At 44.4% G+C, this 18,884-nt stretch overlaps 1 long non-coding RNA gene across 1 annotated transcript in view; it reads left to right on the top strand.

The window, feature by feature from the left end:
* LOC144584288 (uncharacterized) overlaps positions 1–18,884 on the top strand; it is a 362,675-nt gene that overhangs the window by 123,052 nt on the left and 220,739 nt on the right. The window lies entirely within an intron of this gene.

Below are 18,884 nucleotides of genomic sequence, written 5' to 3' on the forward strand. Positions count from 1 at the left end.
GAGACGCAACAGGGGAGTTCTTACCGTACTCATCAGGCTTGTTGGTAGATGATGGGAATGCTGCTGACATAATATATCTTGACTTCAGCAAGGCCTTTGACAAAGAGCCCCATGATATCCTGATTAGCAAGCTAACAAGGTGTATGGTGGATAAAGCAACTATCAGGCAAATCTATAATTGGTTATTGTGAATTTCGTTGTATGGTATACTGTGTATATACTTACAATGACAATAAATTATATTATTATTATTATTATTATTATTATTATTACAGAAGCATATTCAAGGAGCCCTTATCATTGGCTTCTTCTCAGACTGGAAGGAGGTAACAAGTGGGGTACCACAAGGTTTACTTCTGGACCCAATGTTCTTCAACATTCTTATCAATGATTCAGATTAGGGGCTGTAGGGACTGACTATCAAATTTGGGGGTTGGACACAATGTCCTTATAGGCCCCTTCCAACTCCTTGCTAGTTCCCCTCTATTCTGTACTGTTTAGGCCTCTTCTTGAGTCTTGTGTCCAGTTCTGGACATCACACTTTAAGAAGGATGCCAACAAATTGGAGCAAGTTCAGAGGAGGGCGACAAGGAGGATCAGGGGACTGGAATCCAAACCCTAGGAAGAAAGGCTGAAAGAACTGGGCATGTTTCACCTGGAGAAAAGAAGACTGAGGGGTGATAGGATAGCACTTTTCAAATACTTGAAAGGCTGTCCTAGAGAGGAGGGGCAGGATCCGTTTTCCACCCTCCCACAGCACAAGACACGTCATGATGGGCTGAAGCTACAGAGAGCCAGAAAAAGTAATTTGGGAAATTTACTTTTTCAGGAAAGTAATTTGGGGAAAGACTGAGCATTTTTGGCTTGAGAGCAGGTGGCCACCCTGAGTCACTCAAAAGCTGAATGTTATTTTATATGGACCATTGATCTGATCCAACAAGCTTTTTAATATGTTCTTAGTCTCAAGAGACAGGAAAACCTCGATGGCTTACCTGAAAGCCCTACTAGTCCACTCTCTATTCCCTGAAAAGCCGAACAGGTGCCTTTCGGGAGAACTACAAGAAGGACTTGAAATTGAGGACAAACACAGTCCTAGACAACCACCCGAGATCCTAAGTTGAAAGAATTGAAAATGAATTTTAATATTTCTTGCTTCCCTGTAGTGGCCATGATCTTCGTTTTTTTAATGTTGAACTTCAGATCATTTATTGTACTCTCCTCTTTCACCCTTATTAATTCCTCCTAACTTTCTGCCATCAGAGTGTTATCATCTGCATATCTGGGGTTGTTGATATTTCTTCCAGCAATCTTAATTCCGGCTTGGGATTCCTCCAGTCCAGCCTTAAGCATGATGTATTCTTCATATAAGTTAAATAAGCTGGGGGACAATATACAGCCTTGTCGTACTCCTTTCCCAATTTTGAACCAATCAGTTGTTCCATATCCAGTTCTGTTGCTTCCTGTGCCACATATAGATTTCTCCGGAGATAGATAAGGTGTCCTTTGAGCCCACTTGATGGCCATGCTGTGTTGGTAACTATGGTTAGAGTTACTTTCCTGGGATCCCGGCTGCCGGCTGCCGGCTGCTCTGATTTCCCCGCCACTGCCCCCCACTGAAGGGGTGTGTGTCCATGGTCATGTCTCCCACCCTCCATCAGGGCCCTTCAAAGCAAGCCATTTAGTCTGAGGGGCTCCCTCGGCAGGTGGAGTCCTCTATTTTCGGTCTGTAGGGACTTATTGCGCACCCCCAGCGACCCCTGTGTGTTTTCCCTCTCACACAAGTCCACCTTTGGACACGACTTGTTCTTTACGCTTTTTTCACTGCCACCGGAGGATATTATCCCCACTGTATCAATGATGAGTCTCACACTCTTGCTGCCAAAGAAAACAAGATTTCTTTAAGGGTAAATAAGTGAATCACAGAAGGAAAATCATGGATGCTCTATTATCTTTCATTCATTAAAACATGGATTTGATTACTTATAATCTTGAATTGAATTGAATTGAATTTATTTATTACGGTCAGGTGACCAACTCATAAAACATAATTATGGTTTACATATAAAAAATACAGTTTAAAAATGTACATCCAATTCATAAAACATGTGGCTAAAATATACAAAATGCAGTTTAAAAATATAAAATTAGTTCATAAAACATATAAAGTGGTTAAAATACACAAAATACAATTAAAAAGATGTACAGCCAGTTAATAAAACATATTTTATGGTTAAAATGTAAATATTTCCTCCCTTTGATTGGGGCCACAACATTTCTCTACGCTTGACAGTAAACCACCCTCGTGTTAGAACCAGTCGACCTGTGAACTCAGGAAACTATAAGGGAGCGCTGTGCCACTGCTGCTGCACAAAATTTTTCTGCAGAGCGTGTAATAGGGGAGTCTTGATCGGAAAGAAGTAGCCTGATGTAGAATTCATCAGGTCTCCCCGGATATCTGCGAATGATTGGGCTCAAGAGGTTAATGCGTAGATCTCTATAAAAAAGACAGTACAGTAAGACATGACCTACAGATTCCACTTGGCTATCATTACATGGACACAGGCAATCCGAAATAGGTATATGTTTAAATCTTCCTTCCATGAGTTTAGAGGGTAAAACATTAAGTCTTGTTAATGTAAAGGCTCTTCTTGTCTTTGTTGACATTGTGCCCTTTAGATATGAAGATATTGCAAAGGCATTATTAGTGACGACACTGTATTTGCCCAACTGGCTCATATGCTCTTGAAGTTCTATGTCCCAGATTCTTTGTCTGAGTGCTGCTTTGGCACCGACATGCCCCATCGCCAAAAGAACATTTGTGGAAAAGCCCATTTGCCTTATTTCTTTTGTAAGTTGTAATTTCCCTTCTGTTTGAAGAGTCAAAAGGTAACATCTGTGCCAAGCCTTCTGAAGAGAAGAGAAGCTTTAGCCAGTAATTAAACATGTGGACTTTGGCGCCTGCTCTTATGGTGATTAGGCCTGCCTCTAAACGAAGGGCTACATTAGGTGTACAGGGGGGTACAGTCAGAATAGATCTAAGAAATTTAGTTTGAACTACCTCCAAAGGACGTAGGTCACCTAAAACAAACAATTGGCACCCGTAGAGCATTTGAGCAGCAACGTTAGCCTTGAAAACCTGAATGGCTGAGGGGATATGGTGACCCCCTTTGGTGTGAAAAAATCTTGTTAAAGCTGCTGCACTTTTATGAGCATTCAGTGCTGCATGCTTTATGTGGGGTGCCCAGGAACCTGAGGCATGAAAGATTATGCCCAAGTATTTATAGCTGGAAACCTGCTCTATGGGATGACCATTGATAGTCCAATTGTGCTTTACTCTTCTTCTTCTACTGACCACGAGGACTTTGGTCTTCTGGTAATTAATTACTAACTGCTCTCGGTTACAGTAGGAAGAAAGCCCCCTCAAGAGTCTTCTTAGTCCTACACATGTTAATGAGAGTAGGACCGCATCGTCTGCATAAAGCAGCATTGATACATGACGTGAGTGTAATTTGGGGGGATGAAATTCAGGCTTAGCTAAATCTTCAGCTATGTTATTAATAGAGAAGTTAAACAAGGTGGGAGCCAGTATACAACCCTGTTTGACCCCATTGAAAACTGGGATTGGATTGGATAGATCTCCTGCTGAATTACAGAGGACTCTCAGATGAGTATTTTCATACAGTCCTCTCATTAGCAAAAGCAGTCGTCTGTCTATCTTCGTAGATTCAAATTTGGCCCAAGGTTTATTTCTTGGGATAAGATCGAAGGCGGACTTAAAATCAATAAAGGCTGCATACAGGGCACCTCCTTTGGGGGAGGAGTATTTGTGAGCTAGGTGTTGTAGGATGAAGCCCTGATCCAAGGTAGACTTCCCTGGCCTAAATCCTGCCTGCACAGCAGTCAATATATTTTCTACTTGAAGCCAGTCTGAAAGCTTCCCCAGTAGATATCTTGCATACAATTTACTGATTGTGCTAAGTAGGCTTATCGGTTGGTAATTAGCAGGGTCTCCTCTATTGCCTCGTTTAAATATTGGTACTATAATGGCTAATCCCCAGTCTTCTGGAATACACATTGTATAGTTAATCCAGGAAAATAAGGAGGCCAGGACTGGAGCCTACCAGGTTGGCCTTCAACAAATCTACTGGGATTTTGTCTGGCAAATTAAGGAGGAGATTTCTCCTGGGGATACCGGGGGCCAATATGGCAAATTTTTGTAAGATGTAAACAAATCTGAAGCACTCTCAGAATGCATAGCGTAAATGCTTTGAAAATACTGTCCCCAGACCATGGGGAGGATGCCGCAGTCGGGTTTGGGGGATAGTCCCGCATGCCCCCTGCCACAATCCTCCAGAAGGAGGCTGAATCCTTAAGTTAGGATGCTAATATCAGTCGTTGCCATCTCTCTCTCTGAGCTTGCTGCTTTTTCCTCCTAATCAAGGCTTTATAGTTTTTCTTTAGTATAAACCAGTCTGGAGGAATCTTATCCAGCTTCTGTGTTTTGTATAGGGCTATTAGATCATGCTTTGTTCTTTTGCATTCTGCATCAAACCAGGATTTAGAGTGAACAGCTTGAGAGGGTCTAGGCTTTAACTTTCTGTATGTCAGATGAGGTTCCAGATGATTTATCATCCCTTTATAGGCCTCTAGGGCAGCCAAGAATGAGTCGGCTGTTACAATGGAATTACCAAAGGAGGAGAGGGTCCCAGTTAGTAGTAACTGTCTTGTGAGGGTAACCATTTCTGTGGACCATTTTACTCGGGCAGCTCTTATTTCAGCTGTCCACGGGAGGGAAAATTTGCTGTCTGCAAATATTTTAGTGGCTCTGCAGTTGACTGATAAGAACAAAGGGAAGTGATCACTCTCAGGGCGGCATTCCACGCCAAAATCACATATTAAATCTGCCAGATCCTTGGAAATCATAATGTAATCAATGGTTGAGGCTCCCATTGGTGAGATAAATGTATACTCCCCTGGCCTGTCCCCATCGGTGCACCCATTTAGTAGGGCTAAATCCAGGTTGTTGGCCATCTGCATTAAGCATAGACCTGCATAATTACAACCTAGATCCTTAGACTGTCTTGGGAATAGATGTCGGGAGGGGATACAGTCCGGGGGGATCATATTAAATTGGGCATAGATAGCCTCATCATTTTCTCCAGTCCTAGCATTAAAATCCCCTAGCACCATTAAGGAAGCTGTTGGATATAATAAAACCAGGCTATCAATATAGTCTGTTAGTTTTGCCCAGTGGTCTTTGGACTTGGAGCGAGCTGTCTGCGGGGGGGGGATATAGACATTGATAAGCAACAAGGATTGTGTAGTAAAGTTCAAAATGGCCACCAGTGCTAGATTACAGCTGGGCTGGAGGTTTACAACTGATATCTGCATCTTTGTTGTTGTAAGGATGGCCATGCCACCTTTTAACCGGCCACCTTTTCCACCGGGATCTGCTTTAAGGGTGTGAGTTGCAAAACCATCTAATATTAGTTCCCTTTGGGACCATGTCTCTTATAGTAATAAAATGTCAAAATTAGAGACATACTCTATAAGAGCAGTATCCCCAGCCTTGGCTTGCCACCCTGCAATATTCCAAGACAGTATTTTTACAACAGACTTCCTGTGATGAATTGGTACATCCAGGCCTCGTTAAAATTTGGGGCTGCTTCAAAGTTTTGATGACCTATGCTCATCTGATTGGCAGTGGATCTCCTCCTCATCTCATTGTTTCCTCTAAATCTTCTTTTATTTCTTGTATGCCTGCCTCTATTCCCTATGAGGACAGGAATAGGGATGCCCACAATGGAGTCAGAGTTCGGAGGCCATTGGCTAACAGGTTGTTCTTTGGAGCACTTGGTGCGCTGGCTCTGAGTGCGCCCGCCAGGAAGGACAGGGTCAGCAGACATTTGGTATATATCATCCTGGGGTGTATACTTGAGCTGACTGATGTTTCCATTTTGCTGTCTTGTGTTGTTCTTTCCTTCCGTCACTGCTCTGTTGACTCTTTGATCCCTTTTTGGTCGCTCATCATTTAGATGTTTATTATTGATGTCACGCTTCTTCTTTGGGCTGGTTGTAGAGTCCAATAATTTGAACAGGGGATTGAACTTCAAGCCCTTGGCTTTCTTGCCCGTATGTTTATGATCCGTTTTGAACTTTACTGTCTTGCACTTGGTTTTCCTCTTCTCTGCTATTTCAGCGGGTAAAGTCACCTTGGGGAGGTTAGTCACCTTCTTTTTACCAACTGAAGGTCCCTTCCCTCCCCTTATTAGGGACCCTGTATTGACCGGCTGGTCCTGAGTTAAGGGCCCTGTGTTGGCTGACAAGTCCTGATTTGTGAGGTCAGTTTTAGTATTGGCCACTTTAGGGGCAATGGAGTTTTTACAAGCTTCTGCCGAAGGGCCTACACAGAGGAGCAACTCCTCCAGGCTCAGGCTGGCAATTCTGTTTATTGTTCCTGGAGATAGATTGTAATAGTCCGTATACCCTGGGTCATAAGTGGAATTGTCTTCCTTTGTCTGCCTTGCAGGACCTTCCGGGGTCATTGAAGAGTTTTCAGTTTTTGTCAGATGGCCCAACATAAGAGTCGTGAGTTGTTTGATTTCTTGTAGAGTATCTCTAATTTCTGCTAGGGATGTCTGCATCGAGCTGATATTGTCTTCCCTCGCTGCGGTTAGCTGTGTTTGATTAATTGTGGGTGTTAAAGGAGTGCAAGCCTTTGACTCTAATGTAGGAGTTTTACAAATGGGTACTTCTATAATGGGAGACTCTGACCAGGTTGTTATTGGGCTCCCTTTGAGGTTAGCAACAGCCGGGCCCTTCATCGGGCTCTCTGATAATATGATGTGGGAGGACATAAAATCGGATTTCCTTAAATTGCCAAAGTCCATATACACCGTGCTATTAAGGTGGGTGGTATTTAAAAGCTCACCTCCCAGGGTCTGGTCATCCTTGAGAAGATATTCTGGTAGATCTATTTGTGGGGTTTGAGATGTTTCCCCATGTTCTGGGAGGTGATCACCTTTGTTCTCTGATGCAGGAGGTGATGAGGGAGCTACCCTGGATTTGGAGGGCTCTTTGGAAATGAGAAACTCTGTAATTTTGGGTTGTCACATCTTCCCCATTGCCAGGTTGTATTCACTCCTTTCAATTTGGTTAGTAATATATTTTTGGTGGAGTTCCAGAGGGGAGATGGAGGTAATAACGTCTCTGTTCCAAAGTTGCTTCTGGTACAAAGCTGGGGCCTCCCTGCTTCTGTGTATATCAGATATAGGTGTAATGGTAATTGGAGTGGTTTCCTTAATCCGACGCAGCACCGGGGGAGAAAGAGTCAAGTCCAGCTCCAAAGATTCTGCCAGCTCCATATGAACCATGTTTCTCTAGTCCTCAAGGCTGTCAAAAGACTAGCAGAAATGCTAGTAGGAAGTATCAGCCTGTTTTGTAAGTTTATTTTATTTTATTGTCCTTATCACTCAGGCCCGGAGAATTAAAGAGCTTCTGCTTATTCTCTAACTAACTTAAAAAACATTTTAAAAAATTTAAAAGACTTGCTAAAACCAAGATTAAAAGCTGAAGGTTTGAGCAATTAAAACTTTAAAAACATAACTGTTTAAACTATCTAAAACTGTTTAAAACTAATTAAAACTACTAAAAAACAGGAGCAAGGAGATACAAACGCTGCTCCACCCTACAGCCGGAACCGGAACCAGAAAGAATCATGGGAGTTATAGTTGTAAAAAATCAGAAGGGGCAAGTAAGCAAGGTTCAAGATTGCAGGACGATGGAGGTGTTGTTTCCACAGATCAATTATAGAGGAGCAGCAAGCAACAAACGCCGAGAGGTCTTGAATCCGATGTTTCTTTGGCAAGCTTTCATGCGCGCTTCAGATCTTCGCGTGATGAGTCGCTGCCGATGCTTGTCCCTCAGTTTGGCTACCGGGGTGGGAGAATCTGGTGGGGATTCTGTTCCCTGTGCTTTTATTTGCCCAACTGAAAATAACACCTCAGATGCCAGATTTTCTTGGGCTGAACTCTCTCGGTCCTCCGGTGCCAGCAGGAGCGATCCACCTTGGAGGAATAAAAAGAGACACCCTGTTACAAGATGGGGGGAGGATACGTGGATTCATGAGAAAAGGAGAAAAAGAGAATCAAAGAAAAGACTGATTGTTAATATTTGCATGCCAAGTGGAACTCAATAAACTTTTTTAAAAACAACTGCAATTAGAACGAATAAATAAAGACTATGACTATTACTGCGTGACAGGGGATTTTAATGCTGTTTTTGACAAAGAACTAGACACAAAAACAGACAAATTAACAAAAAAAGAGGAACAATCTCAATAAACTTTTTACAATTGGTGGAAAAAATAAATATGATAGATGCTTGGAGGATATGTAACCCAAAGACAAGCGATTATACTTTTTCTTCTAACAGAAACAAATTGTGGTCAAGAATTGGATCCCAATGAGCTAAATCAGTGGTTCTTAACCTTTGTTACTGGGATGCTTTTGAACTGCAACTCCCAGAAACCCCAGTCAGGACAGCTGGTGGTGAAGGCTTCTGGGAGTTGCAGTCCCAAACCCCTGAGTAACCCAAGGTTAAGAACCAGTGAGCTAACTGAAAGAATTGGAGCAAATAGACATTTTACCAAATACAATTTCATTACAATTGGGTAGCAAATCAAAAGAATTTAATTGGAAGCTTAATACTTCACATCTAAAAAATGAGGAATTTATTAAGCAAGTAAAAAAAAGACATGGATTTCTTCTTCAAACATATTTATGAGGCGAGAAACACCAATGACAATGGTTTGGGAGGCAAGTAAGGCAGTTTTTTAGAGGAGTAGCCATAAGATTCACATCAAATCAAGAATTAATTTCAAGGACAACATATATAAGATGTTTTATAGGTAGTATATGACTCTGCAAAAACTATCAAAAGACTATCAAAATTTATACAGATGTATCAAATGTTTGTTGCAAGTGTGAAGCACATGAGGGAAGTTTTTACCATACGTGGTGGACTTGTAGAGTAGGGAAGAAATTTTGGATAGGTGTACATATTCCGTTAGAAAAAATAATTACTTTGTAGCGTTCCATTAAGCCCAGAACTGTTTTTACTGCGTATTATGCCAAATAATATAAATAAGACAAAGAACTACTTAGTCATATACATAGTCACTGCAGCCAGAATTCTTTATGCTAAGAATTGGAAGAAATCAGTGATACGGGAACAAGAGGAACTTATTGAGAAGAAACAGAAAGTAGCAGAAATGGGTATCTTGTCAGAAGTGCTGAAAGACTGTCCAATACAAAAGGCAACTGAACAATGGGATTTATTATATAAATGGCTTCAGTCACCAGATACCATTTGAATAACATAGATTAAAATGTGGACGTAAATGTAAGTTAGAAACTGGAGGGCAACTATATAGCAGAAAAATGGAAAGCTTTATGTTCTCCTCGCCCTGTTTCTTTTTCCTTTTCCCCCTATCCCTCCCTTACTTTTTGTATCCCCTACCCCACTGGTTCTTAACCTTGGGTTACTCAGGAGTTTCGGACTGTAACTCCCAGAAGCCTTCACCACCAACTGTGCTGGCTGGGGTTTCTGGGAGTTGCAGTTCAAAAGCATCCGAGTAACAAAGGTTAAGAACCACTGCCCTACCCTATCCCAAATTGTTAATAAAAACCAAACAAATAAAAAAAAAAACTCAGTTCAAGGGACTTCAGTCCCTTCCTGCCTTTCCCCCCAAGGCCTAGACTCACCTTTCTCCTCCTCCTTGTCAGCATCTTCCACATCAAGATTAGGCCCTCCTATCCATCGCTTGAGGACGTGTGCGATGAAAACCGTGAGGCACAACATTTTTGGATGGAGACACAGAGACGAAAAACAGACTGACTCTGTTAAACCGCCACGCTGTCTGTCTCTCAAGAAAATGACAGTTGATCCCCCTCCTCCTGAGTAAATTCTGTTGTCAGAACATTGCTGGGCCAACGTTTGTGATGTCACAGAACACTGCCAACCTGAGCTGGCCTAGTAGGTTGACCAAAGGAAAAGGGATAACCCTTGTATGTTGGTGACCTCCCTATTCATAGATGCATTAAAAATGAATATCTCCCTTCTCCGGATCTCTAATACCGCTGAGGACAAGCCGTAGTTAAGCACAAGCACAAAATAGGCTCATTTGTATAGATAGATTTATCTATCTTTTAAAACATGGTTACCCCACCTTTCTCCTTAAAAAAGGAGCCAAAGCAGCTGAACATCCTTAAAAGATAATATTCAGTTCTTCAAAAAAACACACACACTGGTTTATGAATGTGGAATATTGAGCGTCTGTATTTATGATTCGAAAAGCCAGGAAAGGGCCCAAAATGGCAGCACAATAGGGTGCTTGCCTTGCCAGCAGGAGAAAGGACGCCAAGCTTTACCCAGCCGAGGGCAGCCTGGATTTTGACGGCCCCCATGGCAGCTATCTAGAATGATGGCCGGCAAAGGGCCCCTTCCAGCTGAACAGTTCTACGAGGATGATGATGGCCAAGCTGCTTCATTCTTTTCCTGCATTCTCTATGCTCTATTTCTGTTTTCAGACGGGCACCCTAATATTGCAACTCTCACGAGACCTAAGCCACTGAGCTCTCCAGCCAGCTCTACTACCATCTTGTACGTACTGGTGTTTTTCTCATTAAAATGGTCCTTAGATTAAAGTTTCTAAAAATCTTAGTTTTTTCCAGTGTAGAAGGCATTTATACACTTGTTATATGGGCCATAGATTTACGGTGATGCTAATGGGGGTATTTAAAGAGTGGTTTTACCAGTACAAGTCTTAAGGACGTAGTGGCGCTAAGAGCTAAACCGCAGAAGCCTGTGCTGCAGGGTCAGAAGACCAGCAGATCGTAAGATCAAATCCATGCAATGGAGTGAGCGCCCATCGCTTGTCACATCTCCCGCCAACCTAGCTTTTCGAAAGCATGCAAATGCGAGTAGATTAATAGGGACCACCTTGGTGGGAAGGTAACAGCGTTCTGTGTCTAAGTCGCACTGGCCACATGACCACGGAAGATTGTCTTCAGACAAAACGCTGGCTCTATGGCTTGGAAACGGGGAAGAGCACCGCTCGCTAGAGTCGAACACGACTGGAAAAAAAATTGTCAAGGAGAACCTTTACCTTTACCAGTTCCACACACCCCGTGGGTTTTAATGGCTGAGAGGGGATTCAAACCCAGGTCTCTGGAGTCTCAGTCATTAATTTGCCCACTGCACCGCATGCGATATCACATATATATACCTATACACCACCCCCAAATAAGGGAACCACAATATGATAAGCAGCAGAGGCAAGCCAAGTATCTTATCCACATTAAAAATCCTTTTAAAGTATTTCTTAAAATGGAAAAAAAAGTGTTGAGATGAAGTATAATGAAGTCTCAGGAACTCTCCGCTAGTGGAGACTGGGCCATAGCTTAGCAACCTTTTATTTTTGGACTACAACCCCTATTCTCTTCAGTCAGCTCATACAAACAAGAATACCCTGGAAATGTTCAAAAGTCAGAGTTAATGTCTGAGAAGCCTTATCAGCACACCCCTCTTTTATTTGAGTAATGCTTTGCAGCAATTTCTCGACCACAACCAGACTTTGAGGTAGATCCTTTTGATTTCCAAGCTTATTCTTATTTCAAAGAATAACCAAGGCCACCCCAAACCCATCCAAGCCGGTGAGTTGAAACTCTTCATTCCCAGACTCAGCTTGGGCATTCTTTGTTGCCACAAGCAAAAATCCAAGGCCGATTAATGTGTTGCCTGGCTAGATTGGTAGAAAAGATGACCGCAATCTGTTTTAGGCTCAGAGAGAAAGGCATACTTTCTATCTAACCAGCAGAAAGGCAGAAGGGGTGGAAGGGATCCAAACATCAAGATAGTCATCCATGGGGAAAGGCACCTGAGTTCCCAAAAGCTAAACAGTGGTTCTTAACCTTGGGTTACTCAGGTGTTTTTGGACTGCAACTCCCAGAAGCCTTCACCACCAGCTGTGCTGGCTGGGGTTTCTGGGAGTTGCAGTTCAAAAACACCGGAGTATGCCACGGTTAAGAACCACTGCAGTATAAGCTCTGGGACCAGGGAAAAGATACTGGTTTGGGACTCCAGTGCCCATATTCCTCAGCCAATTTGGCCCCATCCAGCAGCCAAAGGAGGGCGAGCTACCAGGAGGTTTCCCTGCCAATAAAAATCTAGTCTCTGACAGTTGCTCTGGCGAAGTCTCTGGCCTAGAAGGCCCCCCGGAGGAGGGGGAGAATGAACTGGCTGAGAAACACACAACTGCGCCAGTGCTTGCTCAGCATGATGATAACGGAGCACAATTCAATGATGAGTGGTGGGTGCTCAAGAATGGGCCCAACAGTGGAGGGATCAGGGACACAGAATAACCTCCTGAACTCTTAGGCCTCTCAGAGAGACATCCAGTGTTCTCAGACTGGGAATGTTACATTTTTTTGACTACAACATCCACAATCCCCACCCATCAGCCTAGCCAATGGCCATGTTGACTGGGTGAGCCTGGGAGCTGTAAGGTTTGAAAAAATAAGGTTTTCCCAGGCTCTGAAAGAGGTTACACTGGGATCTCTTTGCCAGCAATCGTCACATCAGAGGTGATGTTTATTTATGTATTTATATTATTTATAGGCTGCCTTTCTCCTCATAAGGGATGAAAGGTGGTTCATAACAGCTAAAACTATAAAACAAACACAGTTTTATAATTCTATATTAATATCATATTAAAGCCACTGAACATGTATTGAGATTCAAAATCAAGATTAAAAACAATTCTGAAACATTAAAAACTCTGTAAGTCCAGAAACAAGCATCCCCGAGACACGTACTGCTTAAAAGCCTGCATGAAAAAGGAAGGTCCTTATCTGACAATGGAAGGGCAAGAGGGAAGGGGCCAACCTGGCTTTTCGGGACAGTGATTCAAAAGCCTGGGAGCAGCCACCGAGAAGGCCCTGACAGACTGCGTGACTATCTCCTATTGCCCACCTATTACCAGATATTTGGAGATCTTTAAAAGCTTTCCTCTATGTCAGTGGTCCCCAACGTTTTTAATGCCAGGGACCGGTTTTGTTGAAGACCATTCTTCCAAGGACCAGTGGGGGGGGCTGCCACCGCCGCCATCCATGAATGGGGGGCGTGGGGGGGCATCCGTGCATGGGGGTACTTGTTATGCATCAGGTTGTTGGGGGATAGCTATGAATCAAGCACGTTACATGTATTGTATTGTGCCCTTTGTGTCGCCCCCACCCCGGAATAAAGAGGCAAGACACAGGTGTTGGATTAATTAGGGCCACACTTTATTAAACAGGTAACTTTAATTCTTGTTGTTCCCAAGCGGGGGGGGGGGGCTATGGTAGTGCGGTGTCGGGTTTGAGGCAAGGCCACCAGAGCAGAAAGAGGGAAAGAAAGTAGGGTGGGGAGGATGACTAGGAGAGGAAGGAGCTAGGTTGGCCAAGCAAAACAAAAGATACTTGGGAAGGATTCATGACTAAGTACTGTACCCTGTTCTAAGCCCTGCCTGAAATCCTGTTGTTTAGTGCAGGAAATCATACTAGAACAGGCCCACTGAATTACTGGGAATTTGGTGAACCAGTTCCTCTGTAGGTTTCATAGATTCAAATGGGCCGACACTAGTCTAGTCTTGACTTCCTATGCTAAGCGACGTTCAACTGAAGCTGCTACCTTCTATTTGCCATAGTCCCTGGGATTCACTGCAAACCATAGGAATTCTCTTGGCAGCCTTGCAACCCTCACTGAAGTCATGATCTTCCCCACCCCCATGCCATGTCGACCAACAGCAAGGAGAGCAGCAGGGGGAAATATGTGGAAGGAAGAAGACAAGGCAGATCACCCTGGAGACCTCCATTCTTCATAATGCATATTCTATCTCAAAGCAGCCAGAGTTTATTTTCCTTATATCATTACCACATTTTTTCGGCCATAATTATCAAATGTTTTGCTCATGACCTCACTTTTGGGGGGGGGGGAATCTGCAACTTGGGGAATTCAGGCACCATTCTGTCATTTCTCGTATTTAAAATAAATAAATAAGGTGGCCACCTTTGCTTCTGAGCAGTAGGGCGCAGAACAGATGTCTGAAAACTGCCTTACCAAAAAGCAAAAAAAAAATTGCCTGACAAAAAAAGCTAATTTGTTCTTCTAAGCCAGGGGTCAGGGAACTTTTTTACCTTTTACCCCCCAAAAAAATTTATATACACCGACATTACCCCCTTGATTTGAAAGGAAGGAGATCATACACGCAGGTGCGTGTGTTGCTGTTTGCAAGCCCCCCATGGGAGGGGGAGTGTCTGTGAGAGGCCATGACTTCTTAATAGGGCCGGTTTGTTTCCACTGTTAACCTTACATGATCATTCTGGCCCCTTTCTTCCCCTGGATCCCTTAATTTTTGTATATTTACAAGAAACGACTAGCCCGCTCTCCTGTACAGGTTGTATCATAAAACATAGAGAACTTAGGCAAAGGATCATCATCATCTTTGATTCTAATTTACATTTATATGTTCTTGTGTGTGTCTATTTACAATTTACAGTACACACACACACACACACACACGCACACACACACAGAGCTCTGGCCACTCAATGCCACCATCCCTCCCAGTTCATCCTTCTTCCCTATTTATGCTCAAGGTACAGAAAAGGGTCTCACCTATTCATTTCCAAGAAAATAAAAAGGCGGCAAGAAAAATATAATGGCAGAATACATGTTTAAAATGTCAAATGTGCAGTCATGTTTTTTTCCAAAACATCCGATCAATAGGGGAGGGAGCAGATTGGAACATGCATGGTCTGATGCCCTGGATGCATGTCCTTAAAATATATATATTAATGAGGTGGGGGAGGGCTATTCCTAATTTTCAGTCTGGGTCCCTCCCATACATTTATGGAAGTAAAAAGAAAAGAAAGGGGAGGGGAAGAAAAAATTAAAGTGGTTATTCTGACCTCCAGTATAAAGAAAAAGTGGGAAATGGCAATTAATTTTTTAGAAATCAAAATAAAGATACTGACCCCTGTTTAAAAAAAAAAGGGGGGGAGAGCCCAGCAGGGATGTGTCCCAATCTGGTCTTTGATGGACAGAGACTGGTTTAATATCTTCAAAATGGGAGGGAGGGTGGATTCACTTGCTCTCTGGTTGTTTTTAAATCTGATTTACGTCTTACCGTTCAATGGATCTCCTGCCCAAGTGGGGGGGGGGGGAAGGAGGCGATGCTTGAGAAGACCCTGGTAGGGAGAAATGAGCTGGAGGAGGGGAGGGAGGATCGTAGCTTTTCAAGCCAAAAATGTGTAGGTGTGCGTGACCTACACACATCCTGAGCAGCGGGGAGGGTGTGGGCGTGTGTCCTTCAAGGGCCAGGCGTGGCTTCCGATTGGACCAGGCGCTTATTTGAATAAAAGGAGGACGGGGCAAAGGAAGAGGAGGAGGCGGGGAAAGGCAGGCAAAGCTGCCAGAGAGAGAAACTCTCCTTTTTTCAGCCCACAGATGTGGGAAAGTAACTTTTTCGGACCACAGCGGCCAGCATCCCAGCACAGGGAGGGTTGTGAATACACGCCTCTCTCTCTCTCTCTCTCTGCATCGTCAGGAAAAAAAATCACCCCGTTCCCCGACCACTGTTCTAAGCCCTTATTTCACTCCCAGACCCTTCCCTCTCCTTAAACAGCAATACGTACTGTACTTCACCATAAACTTCAAGTCCTCGGTTTTCTTTCTCCCTAAACTTTGCATATATAAAATTCTGTTTTCTTTTTTTAGTAAAACTTTTGCTAACTCCCCTGGGGGGGGGGACACTGTAAAATCGAGCCATTTCTTGCTCTCAGTCCCAGGCGCCCGTTCCCATCTCGCTTCTGTTCTCCAGCTTTTGTTCCTTCAGAGGAAGGCGGGCAAAGGCGAGCTCTGCTGGCTCCCACACTCGGCGGCGGCGGCCACCCTGGCCTGAAGCAGCCTGTCCCTGGGACCGGTTCCTGGCATGGCCCCTGCATCCTCCTCCCTCCCCTTCTCCCCAAAGCCAGACTTTTGCCGCAGGCACCTTCCTCCCCACCCCTTGCTCAGGTTCCTGGGTGTTTTTTTTTTTTTGCTGCAGCCGCCACTGGAGAGCAGAAGCTTGGAAAGAGAAGAGGCTCTCCTGCTTGATTTCCTACTTCCATCTGGAGCCCAGAGGCCATCCCTATCAGGATGGCAAAAGGGAGAAGGCTTTTCCCAACTGCGGGGGGGGGGGGAGGGGGGGAGAGAGAAGAGGCAAGATGAGGGACTTGGTGCAGAAAGGGGGTGAAAACTGGGGCGCCCCTTTGCCCCTCTTCCTCACCCCCCCAGGCCTCAATCCCCATCCCAATGCACGCACACGCGCCCCTCCAGCAGTCCCTTCATCATCTTGCTGGCTCCTGTGGTGGCGGCGGCTGGCCGGATTTCCAGGTGCCGGAGGAGGCACGTCTTGGCTCTGCCCGCCCCTCTCGCTTGCGAACCTGCTGGAGGCGGCGGCGACGACGGGTTCTCCGCCCGCCGAGAGTAGCTCCTCCCTGCTGCCCCTGCAGCTCTCCTTTCTTGCTGGCTGGCTTTCCTGACTTCCTTCCTTCCATCCGGCCCACCCGAGCTGCCCCACCGAGCCACCCACCCCAAGAGAAAATGCCGGTGGCAGGGTGGAGGAAGAGAGGGAGGGTCATCTGCGCTGCTGGCGGGGCGCCGCCTGAGGAGGGCTGGAGGGGGCAGGGGAGCCTGGGACGATCCAGCTCCGGGTGGAGGTGATGCATGCCCAAGCACAGGCTGGGGGCACGCTGCCCTTTGCCGCTGGACCTGCTCCTGGGGGTGGCCCTTCACCCTCCTCGGCGGTGTCACTGGAGTCTGGGCTTCTTGATCCTACCTCCGAAAGTTAGCAAACACCGATCTCCCAGAAAGGCAAATCCGCAAGCGCGAAATGCAGCGCAATCCCAAATCCATGGGATCTCCAGCCCTGGAAATAGTGGGCGCTTCCGGAGAGATTCCGGCACTAGCTGTCAAAAGACGGAAGTCAACACTTCACCCTCTTACAGGAGTCCCACCAGCCACTGCCTTGCCAAGGTCTTATTGGCTACAGAGGAAAACTTTCCATGGGTGGGCAATTAAGACCCCTTCATCAGCTGTTCTTTGGCTGCAGTTCCCCTCAGCCTTAGGCAGTGTAGCCAATGTTCAGGGATGATGTGAACTGTGGTCCGTCCACAGCTAGAACGCCACAGGCCTCCCATCTCTGATAGAGAATACTAAAGCCTCAAGGGAGTTTGCCAAGTTCTGCCCCAGGCGCAGGCCATTCTGTTCCCAGTTTTGAGTCTTCAGATCCCAAACACATGGGATGTTCAGATCCCAAACTCATGGGATCTCCAGCCCTGGAAATAGTGGGCGCTTCCGGAGAGATTCTGGCACTAGCTGTCAAAAGGCACTGCATATAGCTATTCAGTCCTTCCACCTTCAGGGCTTTTCAAAAGATTAAAAACAAAGAAACAAAAAAAGTGGGAAACACATTATAGTATTACAGTGAGACGCAACAGGGGAGTTCTTACCGTACTCATCAGGCTTGTTGGTAGATGATGGGAATGCTGCTGACATAATATATCTTGACTTCAGCAAGGCCTTTGACAAAGAGCCCCATGATATCCTGATTAGCAAGCTAACAAGGTGTATGGTGGATAAAGCAACTATCAGGCAAATCTATAATTGGTTATTGTGAATTTCGTTGTATGGTATACTGTGTATATACTTACAATGACAATAAATTATATTATTATTATTATTATTATTATTATTATTATTATTATTATTATTATTATTATTATTATTATTATTATTATTATTATTATTATTATTATTATTATTATTATTATTATTATTACAGAAGCATATTCAAGGAGCCCTTATCATTGGCTTCTTCTCAGACTGGAAGGAGGTAACAAGTGGGGTACCACAAGGTTTACTTCTGGACCCAATGTTCTTCAACATTCTTATCAATGATTCAGATTAGGGGCTGTAGGGACTGACTATCAAATTTGGGGGTTGGACACAATGTCCTTATAGGCCCCTTCCAACTCCATGCTAGTTCCCCTCTATTCTGTACTGTTTAGGCCTCTTCTTGAGTCTTGTGTCCAGTTCTGGACATCACACTTTAAGAAGGATGCCAACAAATTGGAGCAAGTTCAGAGGAGGGCGACAAGGAGGATCAGGGGACTGGAATCCAAACCCTAGGAAGAAAGGCTGAAAGAACTGGGCATGTTTCACCTGGAGAAAAGAAGACTGAGGGGTGATAGGATAGCACTTTTCAAATACTTGAAAGGCTGTCCTACAGAGGAGGGGCAGGATCCGTTTTCCACCCTCCCACAGCACAAGACACATCATGATGGGCTGAAGCTACAGAGAGTCAGAAAAAGTAATTTGGGAAATTTACTTTTTCAGGAAAGTAATTTGGGGAAAGACTGAGCATTTTTGGCTTGAGAGCAGGTGGCCACCCTGAGCCACTCAAAAGCTGAATGTTATTTTATATGGACCATTGATCTGATCCAACAAGCTTTTTAATATGTTCTTAGTCTCAAGAGACAGGAAAACCTCGATGGCTTACCTGAAAGCCCTACTAGTCCACTCTCTATTCCCTGAAAAGCCGAACAGGTGCCTTTCGGGAGAACTACAAGAAGGACTTGAAATTGAGGACAAACACAGTCCTAGACAACCACCCGAGATCCTAAGTTGAAAGAACTGAAAATGAATTTTAATATTTCTTGCTTCCCTGCAGTGGCCATGATCTTTGTTTTTTTAATGTTGAACTTCAGATCATTTATTGTACTCTCCTCTTTCACCCTTATTAA

Source organism: Pogona vitticeps, chromosome 9 (assembly GCF_051106095.1).
Source record: "Pogona vitticeps strain Pit_001003342236 chromosome 9, PviZW2.1, whole genome shotgun sequence".
Lineage (NCBI taxonomy): Eukaryota > Metazoa > Chordata > Lepidosauria > Squamata > Agamidae > Pogona > Pogona vitticeps.